At 54.4% G+C, this 8,714-nt stretch overlaps 1 long non-coding RNA gene across 1 annotated transcript; it reads right to left on the bottom strand.

Annotated features, from left to right (window-relative positions):
- Positions 1-978: 978 nt before the first annotated feature.
- LOC309853697 lies at positions 979-8,485 on the bottom strand. Its single transcript, XR_014305882.1, has 2 exons — positions 8,075-8,485; positions 979-3,934 (listed from the first exon to the last, which is right to left on the bottom strand). It is a non-coding gene; the product is annotated as an uncharacterized lncRNA (long non-coding RNA).
- Positions 8,486-8,714: the final 229 nt, after the last annotated feature.

Raw genomic sequence — 8,714 nt, 5'->3', positions numbered from 1 at the left:
AGTACATTGACCAGGGGCACCTGGGTGGCTCAGTGGGTTAAAGCCTCTGCCTTCGGCTCAGGTCATGGTCCCGTGATCCTGGGATCGAACCCTGCATCAGGCTCTCTGGTTGGCAGGGAGCCTACTTCCTCCTCTCTCTCTCTCTCTGCCTGCCTCTTTGCCTACTTGTGTTCTCGGTCCATCAAATAAATAAATAAAATATTTAAAAAATAATATGTTGATCGTACACCACCCCCCATTCTTTTGCCACTCTAGCCCAGCCCCCTTGCACCTGCTCTCCACCCTGACATGTGCTTTTCTCTTGCCAGGTGGACAAGACCACTTTGCCCACCAGCAAGGGAAGGGAGTGCAGGGCTCTGAGCCTCCTGAGAGCAGACCGGAGCTGGTCGGGGAGAGCAGAGGGCCAGCAGCAGCTGCCTTGACCTTATGGGGAAAAGAAACACAGTGTGGTCTTCAGGGTCCTCCGTGGGACTGAGTCCCTGCTGCCTAGGGCTGCCTCGGGTGGTCACAACCCTCCCATTGCAGCCCCTCCCCCCCGTGTCACCTCGACTCCCTGCTTATGTATCTTGGACCACTTCACACATAAGCCCCTTGCACTGGAATCCTTGCCTTGGGTTCTGTTGGTTTGGGAACCAAAGTGAGCCAACCGTGCAATCCCCAGCACACAGAGGGGGCACTCAGGAAAGCCTTTTTGAGCAAATTTGTGAAGCAGCGGGTTTCCCAACGTAGGTGAAATCTGCCTGCTAACCCAGAGATGGCCCCCAGGGGGCCCAGAGCCGAGAGCTGGAGTCAGACCTGGACCCTAGAACATCGGTGTCACCTGCCAGGGTCCGTCACTGCCCCTCTGAGCCTCAGGCCCCTCATTTGTGATGAGAATACTTCTCTCACAGAGTGCTTGGGAGGTCGCGGGGGTGGGGGGTGCCAGGCAGGAAAGCTCACAGCATGTCCCGGCCCAGGGAAGCCCTCGCGGACACGGGCTTGTGTGTTATGAAAATGTATTAACATTTTCGTGGATGTTACAGGCATCTCTCTACCCAGACCCAAGGACAACACCCGCCGCCCAGTGCCAGACCAGCAGCAGCACCGGAGGTCCTGTTGGCAATGCAGATCCTTGCGCCCTGCCCACACCCGCTGGGGCAGAACTGCTGGGGGTGGGCCCAGCCCTCTGCATTGCGACGTGTGCCGCAGGAGTCAGGAGGGCTGAGGGAAGGGCGAGCTTTAATACATTCCAGTGATCATGTAGCAATTAACGTAGCAACTGTTCCTCCATGCGGCCTGTGGTCACCGCCCCAAGTCGCCATCACATTTAGGAGTGACCTCATCCCAAGGGGACACTGAGCACCAGAGAAGGGACCGGACAACCTTCTTATGGCCACAGGACCTGGGCAGGTAGGCTGGCTGTCCCTTGTGTATGGCCCTCAGCCAGGAGATGGAGTCCCAGGGCCCTCCTCACTGGGCTAACAGGGGCCTGAAGGGAAGGGGCCCTTGGATCATCCCAGGGTGGAAGTAAGAAACCCTGAAACAGGAGCCCAGAGTTTCAGAGTGGAACCCCCAGGACACCGTGAAAATGGCCTCTGGAGTGAGCTCTTCCTTTTTCAATGGAAATGGTGTATCATGAATAATCAAATAGCTATCTTGTCCTGTCTCTACAGTGGGCTCCCCGGAGTTCCCAAAGCATTTGGGGATGTGGAGTGTGGACCATCACCACCAGGGGTCCCCAAGATCGGGACCTCTCACTGCCAAGGGTCTCCGGGACAGGACTGGGTTCTCACCGCCAAGATCAGGTCCTCACTGCCAGGGGTCCCCAGGATCAGGTCCTCACTGCTAGCGGTCCCCAGGATTGGGTCACCACCAGGGACCCCAGGACCAGGTCCTCATCGCCAGGGGTCCCCAAGAGCAGGTCCTCACCACCAGGGGCCCCGAGGGGGGTCATTTATCCCAAGCAGCATCAGTACCTTCTTCCTCCTCACGCAGCACTCGCTCCCCTGCCATCCCTGACCCTCCCTTCCACTTTACGGAAGATTCTTCTACTGCAGGGCACATAACTGGCGATGTCCCGGGGCCTCTGGAGAGTCTGTGTACAACCATCTCAGTGTCCCCCAGTGTTTATGTCACAGACGTCATCAACACAAGGTTTCAGTATCTCCCCCCATTCCTCCCCAGACCTTGTCACACGGCCAGTATTTTAGGACAATAACAGTAGCCCCTGTTTGCCGGGCACCCACTGTGGCCCAGGTGTCCTCGCCAGTGCTGGGAACAGAGGAGGGAAGCCAGCAGCGGGACAGGGAGAGGCGAACGGGGCGGGGGGGGCGGGGCAGGCGAACCCGTGGTCTCAGATGGGGACATGGGCTAGGAAATGTGAACCGGGCCCAGCGCCTAGAGAAGGACCTAGGGTACCACCTCAGAATGGGAGTCAGGCAGGCCTCTCCAATGAGGGGCCTTTGCTGACAGACTTGGGTTCAAGTCCCGGCTTCGCTACTTGGCTCTGGGATTCCAGGCAAATAGCTTCTGCGCCTCTGTATTTCCCAGTCCCACCCGCCCTCACCGTCGCCCGCGGCCGTGCCTGTCACAAACATCGCAGGCCACTCCCGCAGTGGGAAGGGTTCTCGCGCCCCTGCCCCACACTGCCCCCCAGGTTCCCGATCAGCAATCAGCACGGAGACTTTCACAGCCCCGCTGCATGGGAGGCCCTGAGCAAGCGCTTTCCCACACAGAAATGAAGCCCGAGAGCCGAAGCTAACGTGACCGGAGACCTTCTGGCCCGATGGCCATTGTCAGGAGGAGCCTTTTAGAAAAACTTCCAAGCCCGAGCCAGGTTTTAAGGCCCCTGTGGGCTCGTTAAAGCCAGCATTTCCCTCCACATGCAGACAGCCCTAGGGAGGGCGCCCCCCTCCCCCCAAGAACTCTCCAGCACTCCCCTGGCATTGGGCCGGCCCCTCCCCGCTTGAGGACAGCTGGCGTGCCCCCAGCCTGCTCCCAAAGGCCTGGCCAGGCGGGTGGGGTTTTCCTCTCTCCCTCTTTCATCCAGGAACAGCCCCAGCCCCCAAGGCCAAATCAGCACAATGCACCAGGCGGGGGAGGTCAGAGCCCTCCCACAGCATCTGCTCCTGGTGAACAGAAATCCAGCAAACCATCCCCTCGGGGGCATCTCCCTGTCATGCAGGGCTGGGGGTGCGGGGCCCAAAGGGGGCCTCGAGATGCTGGGGGGGGGGGGAAGCGAAGCGACACACACAGGCTTGCTTTTCCTTAGATGCTGGGCAGTGCTATGGAAACAGCCAGCCACACAGGCAGCTGAAGAGAATGTTCTAGAATCTCTAAAGAGCCTGGCAGGAGCACGCGGGGCCTGGAGACCAACCGAGCTGGGGGTGTCTGTCTGGGGCTTCCGAGACTCCCTCATCGTGGAACCTGCTGTTCCCGTACCACTTGTTCCCTTGGTAAAGGAGCCAGCCTTTGGGGCAAAATGGCTCCCTGCTCCCCGCCACCCCCGCCTCTCCACGCCCCCACCCCTCCATGCTGTCCAGAACTGCTAGAACGTGCTTTCTGAAAATATGCCAGTGCCTTTTCCTTAAATAGCCAAACCTGGGGCCTCTTCTGCAAATCAAAAAGGTCTGAGAACACGCAGCCACCACCACGTGGGCCGAGAGCTGCCCTCAGAAGCAGGGTGCGACTCCTTCCCTGGGCACAGTCCCCACCTCTCTGTGCCATTCCCCTGGGCACTCAGCCTCCTTCCTAGCCCCCCACCCAGAGAGGACACTGGAGGGCCACGCTCCCAGTGAGCATGACAGACCTCACAGGAGAGGAAGGCGGGGAGGGGTCCGAGGTCAGGCAGACACTCCGCTGCTGTTTGTGGAGCCTCTCACACAAGTCGGAGCTTGAGGAGGAGAGAGCACGAGCTGGCGTCCGTGTGCGCCATACCCCAGCTGGCATGTCCGACCTGCACAAAGTAAAAAGGTTCGTGAGACACAGAAAGCAGAGTCGGCTGTCCTGGGTCGTCTGGCGAGGAGGCGAGTGGTTGTGGGGGTAGAGAGAGGCTACTTAATGGGTAGGAGATGTTCTTTTGGGGTGATGGAAAGTTCTGGAACTAGACAGTGCTGGTCGTTGCACAATGTTGTGAATGAGTGTAATGCCACTGGACTGTTCGCTTTAAAATGGTTAAAATGGTAGATTTTATGTTGTGTGTATTTTACCAAAATTTAAAAAAAAAAAAAAAAAAAAGGCATCCTCGCCGGGGCTGGTGGGGGAGTGGGGAGAAGGGGGCGGCGTGCGGACAAGCACAGGGCTTCCCGGGGTGAGCGTCCTCGCGACTTTATAACTGAGATCTTCATCTTCTTGCTGCCCATCGGCCAGGAACCTCTCTCGGCCGCCCGGCCCCCCGCGGTGGGGCATCTCCTTCATACCAAACCCTCTCCCGCTCTGAATGTCCCCACCAGGGAGGCCCCATCCATTTTAGGGAAGACCCACCGAGGAAAATATCCTTTTCTTAAAATCAGCAAGTACTGGGTCACAGGTCCCAGCCCCGGGAGGGAGACCCCTTCCTTTTGTTCCTTCCTCTGGACTCAAGGGCAGGGATACCGCAGTGTCACTGGCGGTTCTCAGAGAATTCCGCCTGCCACCGTGTCCATCGACGGGGACCACCCAGTCTACCTCCACGGTCTCGAACATGAAGGAGAATTTAAATAAAATGAGCTCTATCTATGCAAACTGTTGGTGAACCCTCCCCTTGATGCATTGTTAAGTGAAAAAAGCACATTGCAGAACTAGACACAAATATACATAAAAATAACATTTCACAGCTATGCACAATTTCACCCACACGTAATTTCTTTTTTTTTTTTTAAGATTTTATTTATTTATTTGACAGAGAGAGATCACAAGTAGGCAGAGAGGCAGGCAGAGAGAGAGAGAGGAGGAAGCAGGCTCCCCGCTGAGCAGAGAGCCCGATGCGGGGCTCGATCCCAGGACCCCGAGATCATGACCTGAGCCGAAGGCAGCGGCTTAACCCACTGAGCCTCCCAGGCACCTCCGTAATTTCTTTTATCAAGAAAATTATATCTAGGCATGCCTCTGTGTGTATGTGCACAAAGTCTGGAAGAATACAGGTGTTGAGGTGCCCACCATTTGTAGTTTGGTCTGTATCCTTCCAGACTTTTCCTTCTTATTGTATATACTTCTGAACTACTGGAATTCATTACATGAGATTGCTGTTACTTTTGTAGTTCAGAAAGATTAAAGCATTAATAAGAAAAAGCTCACGACATAGTCACTAGTTTAATTTGCACATTTTTAAAAAAGATTTTATTTATTTGACAGAGAGAGAGAGAGATCACAAGTAGATAGGCAGGCAGAGAGAGAGGGGGAAGCAGGCTCCCTACCAAGCAGAGAGCCCAATGTGGGGCTCAATTCCAGGACCCCAAGAACATGACCTGAGCTGAAGGCAGAGGCTTAACCCACTGAGCCACCCAGGTGCCCCCAAATTTGCACATTTTTAAGGCACATAAAGGATAACTGGTTCACCCCCACAGGCCCTTTGATGTGATGACCTGGGCACCCTTTTCAAGCCAGTCTGTTCTTTTTAGCTTTGAAATATCCCTTGGTGACTCTTGAACTTACTCACTGCTAAGTGAGAGATTCCAGAAATCAGTGCGGTGAGAACCGGGAACAATTTCCCACCCTGTGCAGTGTTCTTCTTGAGGAGCAGGAACCGAACGCCTCTGAGCAGGTAGGCAGTGGGCTGAAGTGGGTTGTCTACAGTGGAAGTGAGCAGCAGCTGGAGATCAGAGTCAGGCTGAGAGTCAAGACGGAGCCACCTTGGCAGGTCAGGGCAGGCACACACCCCGGGAGGCCAGCAGGGATAGGTCAGGACCCAGGGAGGCGGCATGAGTCAGGCTCAGTGCTGAAAGTAGAAAAGATTCTAAGTATTTCTGGCAGAAAGTTAGGACAAGGCATTAGATGCTTACAGAGGCGACGGCCGCAGTCAGGACCTCCAGATGTCACAGGACTGACCTTCCCGGGCAACTGCCACACTCCAGAGGACTGACAATCAGAAAGCTACACAAGAGACCATCGCGTCGGGGCACCTGGGTGGCTCAGTCGTTAAGCAGCTGCCTTTGGCTCAGGTCATGATCCTGGGGTCCTGGGTTAGAGCCCCAAGTTGGGCTCCCTGCTCTGTGGGAAGCCTGGTTCTCCCTCTCCCATCCCCTCTGCTTGTGTTCCCTCTCTCGCTGTGTTTCTCTGTCAGATAAATAAAATTTTTAAAAAGAGAGAGAGACCATGGAGTCAAGGATACACCCTCAGAGTGGCATCCCAGGGCTGAGAGCCCCCACCGCGGCCCTGCACCTGCCTGGAGACGCCCACAGAGCTAGAGACAGGACACCCACATCCCGAAGACCTTGCTGGCCAAGAGGAAACGGGTCACAGAGACCCCATTCCCATGTTCCCCCGAACCTTCCAAATCTCACGCGAGTACATCTAGCCAGCACACCAGAACCCTAAGGCAAGAGCGTTTGGGGAACGCACTCTGCTTTAGCCTCAGTGTGGCTGCCCAGATGAACCCCTGCTGAGCTCATACCCTGATTCTCATCCATTATCCAAGTTGTATTGGCCGTTCGGGGTCGAATGGCTGCCATGATTAGCCAAGTTCTCTGCGGAGCGTTTCCTGCGTCACTGTGTATCAGACACTTCCCAGGAAACGTACAAGACGGGGACTGTGTTATGATTTAAAAGGTGATGAATCAGAGGCCCAGAAGGGTTCTGTAACTTGTCCGAGGTCACACAGCAGCCAGGATTAGAACCCAATTATTTAACCACCTGACATTTAACTGATGACGTGACCTCGGAGCTCCCATAGTTCATCTGTGATTGTCTTTTTTTTTTTTTTAAGATTTTATTTATTTATTTGACAGAGAGAGATCACAAGTAGGCAGAGAGGCAGGCGGAGAGAGAGAGGAGGAAGCAGGCTCCCTGCTGAGCAGAGAGCCCGATGCGGGACCGGGACCCGATCCCAGGACCCCGAGATCATGACCTGAGCCGAAGGCAGCGGCTTAACCCACTGAGCGACCCAGGCACTCTGTGATTGTCTTTTTAAATGAGAAAACAAATCCGTGCTTCCTAAATATTTGGTTCGGCAGACAATTGTTCCAAAATATGGGACGTAGGGGGCCATACACAATAAAAGGAATTCTTTGTTGGGGAAGGGCCAGAATCTACACAGATCTAAATGATCCCTGGGACTCCCTTTCTGAGTTAACGTTGTGTTCTGAAAGCAAGCCTGTTTCCGCGCCCGGAACCTTCCGAAACTTCTCCGAGCTGAAAGTGACTACCCACGAGGTTGGAGGGGTGGGCGGGGGGTGCTGCTTCTTGGAGGATACTCTGTGATCACTGGTGAAGCAATATGGTCCCAGGGTTGCCATTAGCAACTCCCTATCTGGGCTATTTGAACGACAGAGAGGAAGCATCTTCTGTTTCCAGCCTGTTGTGGCTCTGAAGAGGGAACCCTTCGTTCATTCAACAAATATTTACAAGTGGCCTCCTGGGGTGGCAAACACAGACGCTTATACGCATCAGACTGTTAACATCAAGGAGTTTTTGTGACAGGGTAGCAGGGGATTAACCAAGCATGGGGGACTGCAGGGCCCCAGAAAGCCCGCTTCCCCCGATCCGAACGGACATTCATCTCCGTTCCAGCCCCCCTCAGCCCTGCAAGAACAGGACCCCAGTGTGATAGATCTTTTTTGGATTTGTCAAGAGCAGTCGAGAGCTGGGTTTTGATGTGAAATCTTCCCATTTCAAAACACGAATGCCTATTCAAAATTTGGGATGGGGCTTCTGAGAACGGTGGTGCAGGTTGTGCACTGCTCCGGGGTCACCCGTCTCCTATAAATTCAAGGGAACAGTGCTCCTGCTGTTGTGCGTTGGCAAACTACGCAGTCCCACGGTGTGACAGAGGGCCAATCTGGCTGGTGGTTCACCAGCTTGCCACTTCCAACTCTAAATAACTCTAATGATTATACAACCGTCCAGCAGAAGACAAACACCATGACTCCGGTAGTTTTCGCGGATGTGAAAAAACACTCACCGTGTATTAGTGGGTGGAAAGAGCAGGTTCCAGAAACATCAACGGGGGCCCCTGGGGGGGGCTCGGTCATTAGGCATCCGCCTTCAGCTCAGGTCATAATCCCAGGGTCAAGCCCCACATCAGGCTCCCTGCTCTGCGGGAAGCCTGCCTCTCCCTCTCCAGCTCCCCCTGCTTGCGTTCCGTCTCTCGCTGTCTGTCTCTGTCAAATAAATAAATAAAATCTTAAATAAAAATCAACAGAGTATAGTCTCAGTTTTTGAAAATAAAATGTATTCTCGGTTACAGTCGGAAAGGCTGTACCCCTAAATGTGAAAACAGCTGCCTCGGGCCGGTGGCTGAGCCGATCATTCTGGTCTTTGTATTCCGAGGCTCCATCCTCTAAATACATTAATGATGGCAAGTAATACTTACCAAATGGAAATTTCTCAACTTATTTCAAGAATTCTTCGGGGGCACCTGGGTGGCTCAGTGGGTTAAGCCGCTGCCTTCGGCTCAGGTCATGATCTCAGGGTCCTGGGATCAAGCCCTGCATTCCGTTCTCTGCTCCGCGGGGAGCCTGCTTCCTCCTCTCTCTCTCTCTGCCTGCCTCTCTGCCTACTTGTGATCTCTGTCTGTCAAATAAATAAATAAAATCTAAAAA

This window comes from Mustela nivalis, assembly GCF_964662115.1.
Source record: "Mustela nivalis genome assembly, chromosome: 18".
NCBI classification, from domain to species: Eukaryota; Metazoa; Chordata; class Mammalia; order Carnivora; family Mustelidae; genus Mustela; species Mustela nivalis.
The sequence above is the reverse complement of the archived record's forward strand: the minus strand, read 5'-3'. Positions and strand labels throughout refer to the sequence as shown.